Raw genomic sequence first — 17,966 nt, forward strand, 5'->3', positions numbered from 1 at the left:
TGCATGACTATCTGAAGCCATATCCTCCTTTGGTACTCAATTGCACAAGGCCTTCTTGAGCTACCAGAGTTTCATATTTCCTGTACTTCCTTTTGTCATTCAAATGACAATATTCCACTACTCATGTATTCAAAACCTGTCTTCTCTCCCATCTTTGTCTTGTCCATGTATATCCTTCTGGGCATCTGTCTCCTCTCTGGACATCTGAAATAGAACACTGCAGCAGGGGAAGCATAGCTGTGTCTGCAATCCATAATCAAGACTACTCTTAAATTTTTAAACTTACAGAACTGCTTTGAAGTAAGTAGTTTCTTTGCAATCTGGTGTCCCATCATAAACACATTCATTTAGAAATAGATGAATGGAACTTACTTCCACTGAAAGAGCCACAGTTCAGAGAAAGTTCAGCTTGTTTTTAAGACCTTTGAAATAATGCAAATTAAGTGCATTGTTAAACCCTTGTGCTTTGGTAATTTCAACAACACTGGTTTATGGATTTTACCCATTTCAGTTGGACCCCCTACATGTAGCACTTTCACCCACGGCAGAAGAGGACAGACTATAGCCCAAGTGCCAACTAATTTCATGAGGGTGCCAAGGAAGGGGAAATGGAAGGCAGAGAGAGAGGTGGGTGGTAGAAAAGGTGAGAAGGTTCTTCCACTTTGGTTCTGATTTTGGGCCTGCCCATCACTGGCTGCAGCCTCACCCACCTCAAGCAAGTGGACTTCAACAGATTGCCCCCAAGCCAATGTGGTCTTCAACAGAAAAGGGCTTTCCACCCCTGATGTATGGGATGCAAGCCCTTATTTACACATCAACAGAGCAGCATCCCTGAAGTTCAGTGGCACCAGATCAGCATTAGTAGAGGCCCATATCCCATGCCAGATTTAGAACAAAATAGTTTCAAAGTAGATTACAATTCCCCCTTCTAGTTGTCACAGTTATGGAAATGTCTGCCCAGCCACAAAAGTTCATTGGTACTCATTTAGGGACTTGGCTTGTATGTGGTAGGAATCTATTGAGTTTCAGAAACAAATGTTCAGCAGGAATAAAACAACAACTTGGCAAATGGGAAACACTAGTGCCAATAAAGCAGGAAGCTGCAGAGTACCTTTTTCAGATTATAACAGATGCAGGATCATATTTATTTTTTAAAATAACATTTATTGCTTTTTGCATACATCAATAAAAATATAACCTTTACAGAAAAGAAATTTAAATATACTATGTGGAAAGGTGATCTCACTAGACACACTGTGAACCACTGACAACTGGACATTTAATACAGATGGATATTGTATTGAAGATTTTTTGATAGGTCATCATTTTCTAAACATTTTTAAGCCAGTTGCTTTTGTTGTTCTTGTTCTTTCTTTCTCAAGAGTTTAGCCAAAGGCATTCTGGCAGCTGCCAGTATACATAACTGGAGTTCTTAGATGTTCACACTGGTAACACCATTGTTTCATAATGATGAAGACAGAGTAAAGGATCTATGAAAGGTCATATTGCTGCCTTAAGTTTAGTTCTGAAGTGTTTCAAAGTTTCCTTCTAACCCACAAGCATCCTAAGTAGTTAGTGAACTGCCTGTCTAAATGCATTCTCATTGACATGGAGCTTCTGATAATTAAAACAAAATGTATTCATAATGTAGACATTCATTTTCGACAGATCTACAAACATATAAATGTGATACATTTTTGCTTAGGCCAGTCCACAGTTGGAGAAATCAGTCCAATTAAGTCAGCAAAAGTGTGAGCACAGTTGGTCCAACAGTTTGAGAACTGCATAGTAAATCATCTCTCAAATGCCAACGCTTTTTCTATATTTGTTTTTCAAGTAGAGGTTGTAGGGAGGAGTCAACTGTAGACAAGAAAATGAGGGCTTCAAAGAATCTGAAGAGGTCTAAGAAGTGACATGCAAACTCAGCAAAGGAGGTGTCTACATTCCATCAAAGTGAGCAGAGGGTCTCAGAACCCTATTAAAGAGGAATGGCTTAGGCCCAGTTCTCATCGAGGTGCTGAACCTGTGTCGGAGCTGCATCTCTTGAGGTCTGGTGGGGGCTCACATAAAATAACAGGAGGTCATCTGACCCAACCCCTACTCAAAGCAGATATCATGCAACAAGATTATTAAGTGGAGGCTGGCTTGGCCAGTTATGAAGAGGGCAGTGCCCACCAACCTCAGTCTGCTCTCAGCCTGTTCCTACCTGCCAGCCTTCTGGTGTATAACTAGCCCAGGGGCTGACTCTGGCTGTCAGCTTCCTCCTCCTTAGTCTCAGTTTTACCCTTGTAGATCTCAGAAAGAGGATGGGGGCAAGCCAAGAAATAGTTGGCCCCATCCATGCATCCATCTTTGCTTTTGGGAATTATTGGCTCTGGCTCCACCTACTGATGGCCTCCTTGCCTTCCACCCTACCGATGGGCACCAGCCACCATTGATACATCCCTGCAGAGTCCACTCCACATAGAAAAACGGAGTCAGAGATCAGGGTTCTCACCTAGCCATTTTCCTTTACATGCAGGAGCTGGGAACTCTCCGCTCACCCTAAAATGTCGGGAGCATTCAATCTCTTAAGCCCTACCAGGATTCTGCAGGGCCCATGCCTGTGGCCCTCCAGATGTTAATGGAAAGGACTCCAACGCCCATCCACCCCAGCCAGCAAGGTCAGTAGTCAATAGGAGTTGTAGTCCAGCAACTTCTGAGAAGACCACAGGTTTCCCACTCCTGGTTTACCACTAGAGAGAGAAGTAGGCCTTGGATTTCACCTAAGCACAACATTCCCTACAGAGCTTCAAATCCTTCCACGCATCGAGGGTGTGGCTGGCAAACGGCAGAGCGCGGCTACCCACACTGGCCCACTGGTCTCTCTCCCGCACGTCCGGATGGCCGCTACTCCAAGATGCCTGGAGAAGTTTCCAGGGCTGGGGAAGCGTCGGGACAAGGGACCGGTCTGTTCTGCTTTTCCGACAGGCAGCTCACAAAGCCTGTCGCCCTGCCCCCCTTCCCATCAATTTCCTAATTAGCGACGCCTTTCTGTGTAGCAAGCCGTTTCATATTAATGTGGCATTATGCCTTGCTGGAGCAAAGAGGCCGGAGAGGCCGCTCCAGCGGCGGGTAAGGCTCCGGGCACGCTTCCTGAGCAGGCGTTCCTCCGGAGCTCATCGCGCAGGCGCGACGCGGAGGAAGCAGGCAAGGCAAGCAAGAGGGGAATTCTGCAGCAGCTCGACAGCTGCCACCCGCGAGGCTGGGGCCGCAGCCCCGGGAGCCTCTTTCCCCTTCCCGTGCGCAGCCATTCACCTTAGATCACTGGGCTGCAGTAAATCCACCCATTCCCCGTGGTCTTCCTGGTGCAGTCGGGCGCCCCAGTGCGCACGGATGTATGCGCCTGTATGGACATGTAAATAAATAAATCCTCCCCTCTGCTTGCTCGAAAGCCCCGATTTGCATCGCGATTGGTAGCGAGTCAACTTTCGCTGCAAATCCGCTCGCGCTCCCGAGTTTTGCGGTCTGTTTTCTTGGCTCGGCAGCCAAAGGCTGCCAAACATACGGCGCTCTGCTTTTACATTAAAATTTCAGCGTGTAGGCAACTATTTACATTCTCGGCTTTACCGACGCCTGTGTATATAAAAACCATCGAACATGCTGTCCGTGGGTGCATTTGTGAAAAATCAGGCATCGATCTGCTGTTATTGCAGAGAGGGCTCACGTCATGGACACACACACACACCACACCTCCCCCCATCTATTGTTTCATAAAGGTCTCTTTCTGATGCCTCTTGGATTTAGAACGCTAGGCTGTGTTTTGTTCGGGGCTTTTCCCGTGGTTGTGTTTTTTAACTGGCTCGTAGCTGCTGCTGTTTCCCCTGGCCTGGCCTATCAAATGATTTCCTGCCACACAGCGCTGTCGCCTTCCGTCCTGCAGCCCGATCGACGACCCGGCTCGGTGGAGCACGCTTGCATGTCTAAGCCAATGCAAACCACGATTTCCGTATGGCCGGTGGGGTTTCCTTGCGAGAAAAGGTGGCCCTGGGATCAGGAGGATGAGTAGGGAAATAAACGGTGCCAAGACCACAAACAAACAAAATCTTCCTCTTCGGTTCCCCTACAATAGGGTTGATTCGGTTTGGTGGTCTTTCAGATAAGAAGAGGAAGCGTATGTCAGCAACAAGGATGAAAGGAGATCCTGGGAGGTGTTCTTCCTTGCGAAAGGTAAAAGCAATACAAAGAGCAAACCAGTTGCTGAAAGGAGCGGCGGCGGAGGAGAGAGACTCACCCTGTGAAATATTCCCTGAGCGGCAGCCTCAGCTAAACAACAGCCTCAACCAAGGCCGCCAAGGTCAAATCCAGCCGGTTAAGAAGGGGGGAGGGGCGGGAGAGATGCAAAGCTGGCTCTCTCGCTCGCTCGCTCGCTGGGGAGGAAGGCATTGCTTCTTCAACGGTGCATGGTTCTGTTTAGGCGGAGAGCAAAACAGAACAACCTCTGCCTGGCGAAAGGTTTTTTCTCGCAACAAATTTAACAGCTGCTGCCTCTTTGGCTGGAAATCTTTCGTGCGCTCTGCTCGCCCGTGCAATTTGGGGCGCATGCTCAAGGCCACTTCATGCGGATTAGCTACCTTTTAAACACCCTGTTTTGCTGAAACAGGACGGCCAAAGAGTGGGTCCTGCACTGCCCTGCACGCGCGCGCACACATGCACACCCACCCTTAGGTGAATACTTAGTATTGAAGTGAGGTTTTTAAACCCAATTAAGCTACATGCTTCGCGCTAATCTACAACGGCGCTTCCTCTCTCCCGTTCAACCCCCCCCCCGCCCCCGTTGCTCAATCGTAGTCAGTAAACCCAGATGAGAATCTCCACTTTATTCGTAGGCTTTCCGTGGTGCGGAGGGTGGGGGAAGGAAATGACTGTTTTAACCCCTCTGGTTGTTAAAAGGAGATAAGGAGTAAGTAATCCCCCTCCAGTGGTTTGCCTATATACATCATTGATGACGGGGAGCAGGAAACCAAGGTTGGTAGTCCCCGGCTGTTTAGCTGGAACTATAAACGCGACACCCTTATAGTGAGTGACATCTGAAGTACATTTGCTGGAGGGGGCAGGCAGTGCTGAAAGAGTCAGTTGGCTTGTAAATTTGGCCAGAAGTCCACAAGCCAGTGAAGAGCCTTTAAAAAAGAAAGTATAGCCGCAAGGAGTGGAGGAGAGACAACTTGGCTTCATTGCTAGCCTGCAGACATTTCCATTTATTTATTTCTTAAGCCATCCCCAGGGAATGCACTGCTGCTGCAATTCAGTGGCACAAGAGTTAAGTCTTCAGACCTTTGCCTCAATGGAGAGAGCCAAAGGCCCAGACCTTTGACCTGCCCTGGGACCCTCAGTTCCTTGGCCCTCAGCCCTTAGTCAAAGAACATGGGGCAGTGAGATGGACCAAGTGACCTCCCCAACTTGAGACCATGGATGGGCTCCTTGCTTTTGAGATGAAGATACTTAAACTACTAACTAAACCAGCTGCTTAGGAAATGCAAGACTCTCTTCTTCCACCCAGCCCATACTGGACAGCAGACCAGCTAGCCAAATGAAAAAAGCTGGTTGCAAACTGATTTGGTGCAGGAGACCTAAAGCTCAGTGGAAAGTTTCCTGAAATACCTAGAAAAGATTGGCCCAAACAGAAATTTCCTGATGATTTTGGAACGTACAGTCCCACTACCAACAGGCACACGCTCCACCTCACGTGACTGATGCGCAACTGTTTCTTTTCGCATTTATATCCGTTTGAGTTTTAAATTGTGAGTTAACATTCAGTAAAAAGTTAATAAAGTCTGCTGAAAGAAGGCGGCTATTTGTTGAGGACCCAGTCATATACAGAGTGTGCTCAGTATTTAAGAACACAATAAGAGTCTGCAGGATCAGGCCAATGGTCCATCTAGCTTAGCATCCTGTTCTCCTAGTGCGTGTGCGAACAGGACAAGAACACAAAGGCACTCTCTCTTCCTGTGGTTTCCAGCAACTGGTATTCAGAAGCGTTACTGACTGACAGGGAGCCTGAAGCACAGCCATGATAGCTAGTAGCTATGGATAGCCTTCTCCTCCATGAATCTGTCCAAATTCGTAGTTCTGTTAACCTGAATGGTGTTAAAGCAACAAATTCAACTAGTCCGAAGTAAGTGGGCTGTGTATGTGCCTTTAACAGCTGTGAAAAATCCCTCCATCTCAACCCGCTTCTGCTCTTCCCTTCTCCCTGCCTGAGTGATCCGTGGTAAGCCCCAAGTGGCTGACGTTGCCATCAACAAACCACTAAACCAAGTGATGTTAACGATCTACAAGTGACTTGGGGCCACTTCTCCCAAGTCTTATTTACTAACTGCACAATGACATGGGCGACAAGCAGATTTTGAAGGTCTGGCCACTCCAGACCTTCCTTGGGAATAAGGCCCACGGAGCTTCAAGGGCTCAATCACCGCAGCCACTCCAAAGGGATGTGCTTCATATAGGGCTGTAACGGTGGTCGTCAGCGTCAGCACTGTTAGACACATTCCCATCAGACAGGCCGGTTTAAGTGATTTCAAGAGCCCTCTTTCCCCCGGCAGAGCCCATTGTCTGCACAGCGAGGCCTATTTCCGAGACAGTGGCTTGAAGAACTCGGCCTCTGATTCTGCAAAGCCTTCCCTTAGCCCCGTTGGGCTGCAGTTTCTTTGTCGTGCACTCTAAAGAATGGCTCTTCTCTTGCCAGGGTCCCACAGAAGGGAGCTGTATGGGCTGAATGTAAGCATTGTTCGTGACGCTTCTGTGTGGGAGAATACAACAACCTCTCTATTTTAAAGAGCCAAGAGGGGAGAAACGGCTGGTGCAAGGGGGCTTCTTCTTCGAAGCGTAGCTCTAGGAGCAGAGAGGGGGGACAGGGATGCCGTGGGGGCGGGGCTGCTCTCCGCCTAATCAGCGGTCACAAAATAGCAGGCTTCCTGCCCGCAGCAAAAGGCCAGTCGGGAATGCAAGGAGGGGCTGGGAGAATGCAGGCAAAGAGACCCTGAAAGCTTTAGTTAAGGAGACGCAGCATAAATGAAGCTGGGACTGTCATCTAGCAGCACCAGCTCCCAGAACAAATACAGACACACGGGAGGCTGTGGACCCAGGATATCCTGTGCTCAGAATATATGATCTACACACGGGGGAAAGAAGGAGGAAGACCACTTGTGTACTGTCTTCCTGCCCTCCCAGCTTTGTATCAGGGACTTTCTAACGTCATATGAAGTCAAACACGTCAAGCACTTGCTTTTTATTATTATCCTCTTCATCACCATAACTTATTTATGTATCTATTTTAGTATCTCAAAAGAGGTACTTATCTTGAGATTTTCATATTATGAAAATATATTACCTTTTAATTAATTACTCGATGAAAAGGCATATAAAATTACTGAGCCAACTGACATTCCGAACTTTAACTCTCTACTTTCTTGCAACTTTTAACCTTTTCACACCAAATCACTCAATTTCTTCCTCTTCCTCTCTTGCTCAGGTTGCAACACTGACTGTGTTTATTTGGAATTTCCTTCTGAGTTTTGTCTTTGTTTTAAGCCAGGCATGGCCAAACTTGGCCCTCCAGCTGTTTTGGGACTGCAACTCCCATCATCCCTAGCTAAGAGGACCAATAGTAAGGATGATGGGAATTGTAGTCCCAAAACAGCTGGAGGGCCAAGTTTGGCTATGCCTGGTTTTAAGCCCTATCCAGTTAAGCCTGCCTGGAGTGTTTCAACCCAGCTGTGGTTTCAAGCAAATGCTGCTATTTTAATGGACATCACTTAAGAGATCCTCTAAAGTAGAGGTTTTCAACCTTTTTGAGTCCATGGCTCCCTTAACCAACTACCGTATGTTCTTTCTGTGGCACCCCTGTGGGGCTCAGGAGCCCAGTTATGTCACCCCTTGCCTGCAGAGCTGGCAGCCTCTCACCCTTTTTCAAACACCCTCTCTTGTGCAGTGTTCGTTCCCTCAGCCTCCTCTCCCCTCTCCTTGGGAGTCCTCTGGTCTCTGAGCTGCCCTCCCTGCCCAAAGAGAGGTGTCTCCTCACACTGCCCCAAAGGGGCCTGGGACTTGTCTGTCCATTCTCAACAGCAAGGGCTGGTGGACTGGCTGGCTGGGCTCCCTCACCCTCTTGCTTGCTTGCTTGCTTACTATGAGGCTGCATCAACTCCTGGCAACCAGCACCCCCTGGCCAGCCCCAGAGGCACAATTTGCCTGCAGTTTGCAGCCAGGGCTGCTGCAACAAACAGCTATGCAAGAGATGCAAGAGGGCATCAGAGGAGGGAGGAAGGAAAGAGAGACAGAGGCCAGTGTTGCCCACAGCATGCCTGACCATCATTCAAGGCACCCCAGATTGCCATGGCACACTGGTTGAAAACCACTGCTCTAAAGGAATTGTGACTCGGTTCTGAGTGGAGACTGAATTAGCAGTTTGGGGATGGAGCAGCAGACATGCTTCCAGTCACAGTCTTACCCTCTGAACCTTATAGGGTTGTCATATGTCCTCTTTTTCCAGGACACATCCTCTTTTTCATGGGTATGCCGAATGAGAGCCATCATGGCGATCTATAATTAAAAGTAGAAGTTGGCAAATGTGCCCTCTTTTTTGCTCTTGTGCTCTTCAAAATATGGCAACAGCATTGCTGTTGTAAGGAAGAATTCCCACAAAGAGCATATGAGGTTCCTGGTCTGTAGCACTTCAGCCTGCATGTGAAAGATCTCATGGCTGAATGACTCTCCCACCACCCAATGAAATGAAACTAGTTTATGATGGAAGTTAGGCTACAACTCATTTCTCTAATGTCTACTTTTCTGTCTCCAGGAGTTTTTGATAGTGATGACCATTTAGTGAGGGGATTCCCCCACTGCATTAATACAGACTGTAGGAAGAGTGTAATCACCTAACCTCACCTGCTACTTTGTGAACTAGACCTCCAGTCTCCTTAACTTCCATAGGCCTTAGATTTGCTACCTTCATTAGTTTTCAGACTAAGCGTTCTATGCAATTTGTTGGTGGATCTGCATCAAAGTTTTTTCTCTTTTATACTCTCTGTTGTGGGCTTAGATCCCTACACTCATTTCCTCAGAAATTCATTTTTTAAAAAAAAGTGTTTCTGATGTGAAGCAATGCCATCTTGCTCCAGGGGCCCTATGGAGGGAAAGGTGATTTCAGATGAGGGCTTAATGTTGTGAACAGGCCATTCAGATGTAGCAAATAGGTCCTTAACAAGAGGGGAAGGGGGGGCAGCAGAGTGGTGGAGCATCTGCTTTGCAAATTGAAGGTCCTAGGTTCAATCTTTGGCATATCCAGGTAGGGCTAGGAATGTCTCCTGCCTGAAGCCATAGAGAGCCACTGCCAGCCAGTGTAGACAGTTCATGGAACAATGGTCTTGTAGCTTCCTATATTCCCACAGGAATGGTCAGTGTGGTGTGGCAATGCCCTGCCATCCTCCTCAATGGGTGTTGCTGCTGCCTACAGGGATGGAGCAGAGCTGAGCAATAGTGAGGCTGTGGTTAGGTGAGTGCACCAGGTTGGCCGTGCCAGGTTGGCTGTGCCAGTTTCTCTTGTGCAGCCACAGCTGCAGCCTTGCCTAACCCTCTTGATATATAAGCATGGCGCCACCCACACCAGCCACTTCTCCTGTTATTTTAACTCCAGTCTCATCCACGTCATACATTCAAAGGACATTTAAAGCACCCTGGTTTTCTGCAAAGACTCCTGGGAATTGTAGTTTAAGGGTGCTGGCAAGTATAATGGTGTGAGAGATAAATCACAGTTTCCAGGGCTGTTTGGGGAAAGCCATGTGCTGGATGTGACCTCACTAGGTTTTTTTCTTGGACAGGGTAAATCCGGATTAAATGGGGAAAGATACAGGCGGTGCCAACGACTATATATCGACACTGTCAGGAAACTTGTTTGTACAGCAGCACATAAACACCTTAAATCCATATTCTGTCCTGAAACTGAGTTTCTCGGCGCGGTGACTTGAAAATAAGAGTCGGGTTCATTTCAGTAGGACTGACTTCCAAATCGTGGTGCTTCAGGTATGGGCTCTTTTATGTCAAAGTAAATTCCAAATAAGTTAGACTTTTATTTGGAGGTTGCGGGAGATGGCATGTCAGCCTTTGCTGCGGGTCCGGGTCCTGCGGGATTTGGGGAAGGCATTCACAGCCCCTGGAGATCTCCGCGCCCCCCCTTCCATCCCGCCGGGAAATCTCTCTTTTGGCAAACAAGACCCTGGGCGAGCTTTCCCCTCCCCCAGCGCAGGCGGCGGGGAAGCACTAAGAGCCTCCGGTCTCCTCCCACCCTCTCCCTCGGAGGGGCCGACGCACAAAGGGCCGCTTGAAGGCAGGATCCAGAGCCGATTAGCTCTGGGGGCAGCCACGTCAAGGCCCCATTGGCGCGTCGCGCCTCCGGGGAAGGCCGCGCTCGAGGAGGGCTGTCCCCGGCCTCTGCTCGCGGTCGAGGTGCTCTGCATGTGCGCGACGCCCCCGAGGCTGCAGTTCGGCCTCGGCCTCTTCTGATCTGCAGCCTCCTTCCTTCCCTTCCTCCGGCAGATCGTGGCGCAGCGAAAGGAAACACGCTGCTCCCTCTGTGCAAAATGCGGACCATGTGTGCGCGAACCGTTGGCTAGGAGGCCAAGGGTGGGGTGGGGGTGGGGAGGAAGACAGCTCCGACCCACACAGCCCAGTGAAGCCGAGGTCCCTGGGAAACTGGAGGGACTTTTACTGATGCCCCGTCGTCTGTAGAGTAGGGAACCACACTTAGATTCCCGTTGGAATCAGACGCATTTCCTCGCCTCGTTTGTGTCTCTGGGCGCAGCATCCAGCCGGTTCGGCTTCGGTCCAAGGACATCAAGCGAGGCGGGTAGGGCAGTGTGTCTGTGTGTGTGTGTGTGTGTCCTAAATTAGGAGGGCACGGCTTTTCTTAGCCCTATTGAAACCACCGTGAAGCTTCCACACTCAGGACAAACCCACAGTTAGAAACCCTCTGCAAAAGAGCCCACATTGGCAAAGATTTCCTCCGTAAGAATATTAAATCGGCATTTAGTGCCCTCTTGGAAAAAAATGAATAAATGGGAAAACCCTGGGCCTCAAGGGTAAGGTTGCAGTGCTAGTCAAGATCAGACTACACGTCTCATTTGACAGTCCCAGATTAAGGATCCTCGCCAAAAGGATTCTGAAGGTTTTTGGTTGTTGTTTTTTGCAGGGGGTCTATTAGACCGTTAATCAATTTATGTAGTATTGTGCATACTGTGATTTGCGATCCACAAATCACTTAGGTCGAAATAACAGACATGTTCTGATTTGCCTTTCACACTTAAACGTATATTTGGAGAAGCTCCATGTTTCTCACAGAACTAACTCCCAAATACTGTGTTTAGGATTGGGATATGTTCAGACTCTATCCTGAGCACTCTGACTTGGAAGCAAGTCCCACAGAAAGAGATCCAAGTCAAGGATATGCTATGTAAAAGCCCAATTCTTACTACGATCTTTAGGCCCCCTTGCTGCTTGGACGTTCTTCTCCATTGAACTCAATAGGATTTACAAGTGTTGACGATCCGAGCACTCTAAAAAAATGGCAGACAATACTGATTAAATCCAAGGTTTTGCATTTAGCTACACCATGGACCAGGCAGGAGGTGACCATTTTACAGCCCAGTGCTCGGATTTTACTCGCTTGCGGGGTTCCTTTCTCCTCTTTTATCACGGGCTAATTCTTGTTTTGTTTTTGGAACCGAGAGGAAATGCCTCTTAGACAGACGGCCTCCTCCGGCTCCCTTCCTTCTTGGGTTAGATGGAAAAGGTGGGGGAGGTCTGCAGCTGACAAATATTATCCCTCCTTGCCATCGATCGGAGAGTGTACAGATGTGAGATCTTGAGGCCGGCTGCAAAGCGGCTGCTCCGCCGTTGTCTCCTCGCTCTCTCGCTCTCCCCCTCAGAGGCTTCGGCTTGTCCTCCTCCCCTCCCTCCCTCCCTCCCTCCTTGCCCTCCCTCCCTCCCGCCTTCCCTCCATCCATCCCCGCTTTGTTCTCCTCCCCTTTCCCTCTCTTTAAATAGATTTCAAGGCGCTGCCCGCCCGAGAGCAGCTGTTGAGCTCTCCAGAGGGAAAGCGAGCGCTCGCTTCCCTGTCAATAGCCTCCCCGCTTCTCCGATTTCCAAACAGAAAACAATCCTCGGCGAGCTGAACCTGCGGGGAGGAGTTAACCCCAGAAAGCTGGGGAGGCCGCCTGCCCGACCAGCCATCCCTCTCTGGAGCCAGCAGAGATCTCTAAGAGATCTCTTCCCCCTCCCCAGCTCCTCAAGCCCCTTCCTTTGCATCAGCCCGCAACTCCAGCCTCGCCGCCTAGCCTGACTTCTCTCCAAAGCAGCCGAAGAAAGGCAGCGGGTGAATGGGCTGGTGGTACTCAGCAGCCCAAGGGTTAATCTGCCCGGGTGGGCTCCGGCTGCTTCTGACAGCCTCCCTCCCTCCCTGCGTCTCCAGCGGCCACTAACCTTGCTCAGTGGCTCAGGGAACGATCCACCAGGCACGACTCTTGCCACCGCCATTCATTTCAGGGGGCTTTGCAGGGCGAACTCCCATGGAAATGAATGGCGCTTGCGCAGTAGGGTCGATCTCTCTCTCTCTCTCTCTCTCTCTCTCTCTCTCTCTCTCTCTCTCTCACACACACACACACACACACACACACACACAGAGTTGAAGTCCAGAGAACGTGTACTTGCAAGTTCAGCGCCGCTGGTTTTGATAGGACTGTATTCCAATAGCACCAGATCGGGACCAGAAACAGTGCCCCGCCCCGATTGCGCCTTTCTGAGTTCCGCGCGAAGTTGGAGAAACGAGTCCCACTGGTGGCCGAAATGCTCACATTTAGCGCATACCATGCGCTTAGGGTTCAGAGCGATTCTCATGCCTCAGGGATAAGGAACCCGCCACCCTTCGGGGGCTGCTGAGCTACAGCTCCCAGGACCCCTGACCATTGTTTGGGACTGATGTGAGCCGGAGTCCCATCAAGGTCTGGAGGGCCGCAGGTCCCCCACCATTCACATGACCTTACAACAACCCTGCAAGACAGGCCACTGCTGTGATCACCCCCAAACTGCACAGAAAGTACTGAGGACGATGGGGAGGGGGTTGCCTAAGGCCACCGGCCGCTGGCACAAGAACCCTTCTTTCTCTGCCTCCACTTAACTAGGCGACTTTCGTAGGCTGCCTGAGCTGGGTGTTTGAGGTCCGGCCGAAGCACAAGGCGCTGCCGCCTGCTAGGAAACTGGGCGTCCTCGTGAGGGGCATGGAGGGGGGGACCTTGCCCGTAAAAGCTCAGGTCACAGTAAACATTCCCTCCCTTTGTTTGTTTGCTTATGTGCCAGAGGATTTCTATTTTTTGCTCTTTTGCTACGCCCTTGTAATTAGAAATGTGTCATTTAAACGCGCTAAGCCCTTGAGCGCCAAGCTTCAATCATCCACAACCTTTTTTCGTGCGGGAGGGGGGGAGGGAGTATTCCAAGCCGGTCCCATTGTTCAGTGGGGCTGCCCGTGAGGTGGTTGCGGTTTGTGGGCTGACGCTCGACGAGCACGTTGCCCCATTCCAGCGATGCTAGCAGGCCTGACAGACAGGCTTCCTTCCAGACACGGGACCCGGACGAACCGGTTTGGGGAAGGGCGGCCTTGGGAAAGCGGCACGGGCTTCCCTTTCCAGTGGCTAGGGCCCTGTTCCGTGGGTGAGGCACTCAACTGCGCCTGTTCCCGGGCCGCGGCTGGCGGAAGCCAAGGTTAGCCAAGGCGTTCGTGCTTCGGCATTACGAAACCCAGCGCTGCAGGGGGCGAGTCAGACAGCCGGGCAGCGTGCGGGCTTCAGGCCAGGGCCAAGACCGTGTGATGTACGTGTGGAGCCCTTTCTCCTCCCCGCTCCCCCACGAAGACTCCCCGATTTGAGCTGAGTCAACATTCCGCGTGTTCCCTTTCGGAGCTGCGGAGCACGCGGCGGGCAGCGGACGGATTAAGCGCGATGAAAGCCTCTCTCTTCGCCCCACGGCGCTTTTAAAGCCTTTTCCCCCCTTGTGGGGCGCATCGCGACGCGAGCCTCCGGCGGCGCCTTCGCGGGAGCTGCCAGGGGCGAAAACGTGGGGGGCTGCTGGTGGGCGGAAGGCAAGTGTCACCCGTCGAGATGTTCTGACAGATGCTCAGTGCTATGCCCTCCGCGCGCTGGCTGGCTGGCTGGGGAGGGAAGGAAGGCAGGCAGGCAGGCAGGCAGGCAGGAAGGAGAAAGCTAAGGGCAGATTAGCGAGCGAGCCGCTCCTTCCCTCCCTCCCTCCTTGGGTGTGCACGGGCAGGCGCCGCTAGTAGAAGCCGTCCATCAGCAACCAGTCCAACCTGCCAGTGATAATGTGCGATCAACACCAAATCACCCCCGCCAGGCACGATCCATCATCCCCTGCAATGCGAGGGGGGCTCGAAGCGGAGGCGTCTGCACAGATTGGGGGGAGGGGTGGCGCGGGGGGGGGGAGGAGGTAAGGAAGGAGGAGCGGAAGGCTGCAGCAGCAACGACGAGCACCGGCAGGGTGGTTGCAGCCGGGCTCATCGGCTGCCTGCCTTGGCTGAGATACCGAGCTGCGATGTGCTCCTGGGGCCGCAGCCAACACTCCGGCCGTCCCGCCTTCTGCTGCGGTCTCCCCAGGGAGAGTCCCCAACCTCCCCCGCCCCGCCTCGTTAGGAATAAAGAGGACATTGACTAAGAAGCCAGGATGCGCTCGCGCTGGCTCAAGAAAGACACCCTCCCCCAGCCGCCAGATAGGTTTATTCGGAAGTCAGTCCCGCTGTGTAGAAAGGGGATTGCTCCCAGGTAAGCGCGCACACGGCGGCAGCATCTTTATCCCTGCAAGGATTGGGGCTGCCCCGGTGCTAAAGCCCGGAGTGACACGGCGGCACTTTCTGGTTAAAAAATAAAAAGGTAGCGAGGCTGGCGCTGCACTAAAGGGGCGAAGCGGCTCCTCCACAGTTTCCCCGCCGCTACTTGTGAAATCCACAAGCCCTAAAAGCCTCCTCGAGCTCCCTGCTCCGAGGTGACTGCTCCCTCCACCCGCTAACAAGCGCCTCAAGTGCTTTTGCGCGATGCGCTCTACAAACGCCGGCTAATCCCCCTGCGAAGCTAGGCCGGATGGATCGAGGCTGCCACCTTCGGCGCGCTCTGAAACCTCGGGAGTGTCGCGGCTGTTGTCTGCTAGAGCAGCGCCGCGAGGCTGGAGGAGGTGGGGGTGCGGAGAAAAGGAGGAGGTGGGGGTGGGGAAGTAAGGAAGCGACTGGGAACCCGGCCAAGCGCCACCCGCTGCGCGTCTCCGGGCCCGGCTTCGCCCGGGCTGCTCTCCGCAGCCGGCGTTTCCTTCTCCGCGGAGATCGGGGTCCGCTTAGGGGAGGCGAGGGCAGGCTCGGCTGCGCCACCTTGGCGCTTGTGTGCCTCGGGGGTGGGAGGAGGCGGGCTGCCGGAGCGGGAGCGAAACCACAGCGCACCTGGACTTGGCTCGGCTCTGGAGGAGGAGGAGGCACATCGCGAAGCCGCCGCCGCCACCGCCTCCACCACTGCCGGCTCCTCCTCCTCCTCCTCGGAGGCGCCGTAGTACCTCTGGCTGCGGTGGCAGGAGGAGCGCAGAGCTCGCTCGCCTTGTCTCTCGCTCCCGATCGGGCGCTCCTTGGCGCTGTCACCCTCTTGACCCAGATAAGAGCGAGGCAAAGCCACACGGCTCTCTCGCTTCGGCTCCCCTGCTGTTGTTACACCTCCTCACACCCCTTCCTTCCTTCCTTCCTTCTTTCCCTTCCACCAGTCTCAGCCGCCAGCCCGCCTCTAGGGCGAGCTCCTCCGGCTTCCTTCCTCTGCAAGAGCTCGGCCTTCTCCCCTCCCTCCCTGCGCTGGGGGCCGCGGGCTGGCTCCTCCGACTCCCCCGGGGGGGGGCTCCCTGAGCAGGCGAGACAGCGGGATCAGGGCCGGAGAGGTGAAGGATCCCCGGGTGCACGCATCTGAGTTTGGCCCCTTCCTGGAATCCGCGACAAGAGACTTAGAGGGTGACAACTCTACACACCCTCAGAGGCACTCTTTATCATCTGTTGTTGTTGTTTTTATTTGACCTATTACGAGTCTTGTTTCACGCAGCCACGTCTCCCATTCCCCTCTTGAGGTGGGGAAAAAGAGGGTGAAGAAGAAAGGAAGGCAGGACTGGTGAGATCGTGGCTGCATTAAATCTCCACTCCCACCCCGCACCCACACAGCCACTGCCCTATCTTGCCCTTCCGACAGAACTGTCTGCGAAAATGCGCTCAGGCTTTGTCTCAGTGCCCTTTCTCATTTGCTCCTTATCTTGCACGTTTTCCGATTCAATATTCTTGATTTAGAGACTGTTCCAGTCCGGGACATTGAAAACAGATCCTTCTATTTTATTCTCAATCCAGTTAATGCCTCCCGTACTTAAGAAACAGCCTGTCGTTTCTCTCCCCGCTCCTGCGACTCCTTCCCTCCCCATTTTATTTACTTTTGATAAGGGAGGGGGGAGTGAACTGCAGACTAACAATTGGTCCCCGTCCCCCACTCATTCTTCCGTCTCCCAGGGAGTCCTAAGTTACCTTCGGATCCTGTTGTTGCCTGCTAAAGCCGCACGACCCAAGATAACCCCACTCCAGGACCGTTTGCAGAGGATGTCTAGGGTAATCGCTGTACATATTTTATGATGCGAGATAAAAGGGACCTCGACAGGGATAATACTTCTTACTAGTGAGCGCAGGGAAAGGTGGCGACGGAGCAAAGGAGGCGACGCCCACTTTGCCTCTTGCTAAAGAGCAGATTAGTGTGGTGTGTAGCCCCTCGTATATTTCAATCTGACTGGGGCTGGGGTGGGTGGAGAGAGAGAGAGAGAGAGAGAGAGAGAGAGAGAGAGAGGTGGAAGGAACTAAATGCATAAAAGCGCAGCATAACTCACGCTGTCCCTCTCCCCGGAAGCGCGCTCTTCGCACTGCTCTTCACGCGATGCGTCACGTAACTGAAAGCCTTAAATCCCAGCTTGTCCGAGTAATTGGGCTGTCGATGGGGCAGGCTGCTAATCCCACGTGCATCGCGTTCAGAGCCAGGATCTTCTCCCCAATGATGACTACGGAATGTCCACTGGGTGGGGTGGGGGGCAAAAACTAAGAACGTTTAAGTCCTCTATGGATTGGGGCACACCTGGGAAACAAACATTGTATTCATTTTTAAGAGACTAGGGTCTGGTTCAAATAAACCAGTTTGTACATCACTCCACGGTTAATCTAGCCTACGTGCTGAAAGGTATTGCGATTTGGTTTTTTGTTCAATTTACCATATTTATATAAGCCACCCTGTAGCTTTTTCCTCTGAGTGGCTCACATGATACGAAAGTGGTATTTGAATGGCTATGGTTCATTCCACAGAGGCAAATCCTCATTTTGCCTTACTGTCATCAAGCAATGAACATGCTTGTGTGAACTTATTCTTACTTTCATGTAACATGATTAGAATCAGAGAGCCAGTATTCCTAATTAACAGCACGATTTCTTTCCCCAAACCTATTTGGATAATGGCTGTTGTATAATTTAAGTGAAAATTAGACTTAATTTTGAATCAGGGCTCAACCTGGGAATGCTTTCAAGCACCAAGGTTCACAGCAACGTACATACACACAAGTTCCCACCAGCCAGCCTCTGCAGACTTCACCTCTAAACTTGTGCAGAATGCATTTAACCAAAACCACTCCAGGATCAAAGGTCGTGTGTGTGTGTAATATCCTTGGCATTCTTCATTTTATGACAGAGATTTGAGAGAAAGTGCACACATCAGCATCTTAGCATGGTTGATGATGTTCCTGGCTTAAGGAGGACCAAAGTTATATTAGAAAACATGCTGAAGATGGAAGTTCACAAGGTGCTCACAAGCTTCTTCAAGAAATCACTCAGA

General features: G+C 51.4%; 1 long non-coding RNA gene across 3 annotated transcripts in view; it reads left to right on the forward strand.

The window, feature by feature from the left end:
• Positions 1–10,268, forward strand: part of LOC310704660 — a 56,368-nt gene extending 46,100 nt beyond the window's left edge. The window contains exons 3-5 of one of the 3 annotated variants that reach the window (XR_014524945.1): positions 214–300; positions 4,139–4,209; positions 9,855–10,268. This is a non-coding gene — a long non-coding RNA (uncharacterized lncRNA). Of the gene's footprint in view, positions 1–213; positions 301–4,138; positions 7,424–9,854 lie in introns of those variants that run through there. The other 2 variants (XR_014524944.1, XR_014524943.1) reach the window with 2 other exon arrangements.
• Positions 10,269–17,966: the final 7,698 nt, after the last annotated feature.

Source organism: Podarcis liolepis (assembly GCF_965112155.1).
Source record: "Podarcis liolepis genome assembly, chromosome: 4".
In the NCBI taxonomy this organism is placed as follows: Eukaryota; Metazoa; Chordata; class Lepidosauria; order Squamata; family Lacertidae; genus Podarcis; species Podarcis liolepis.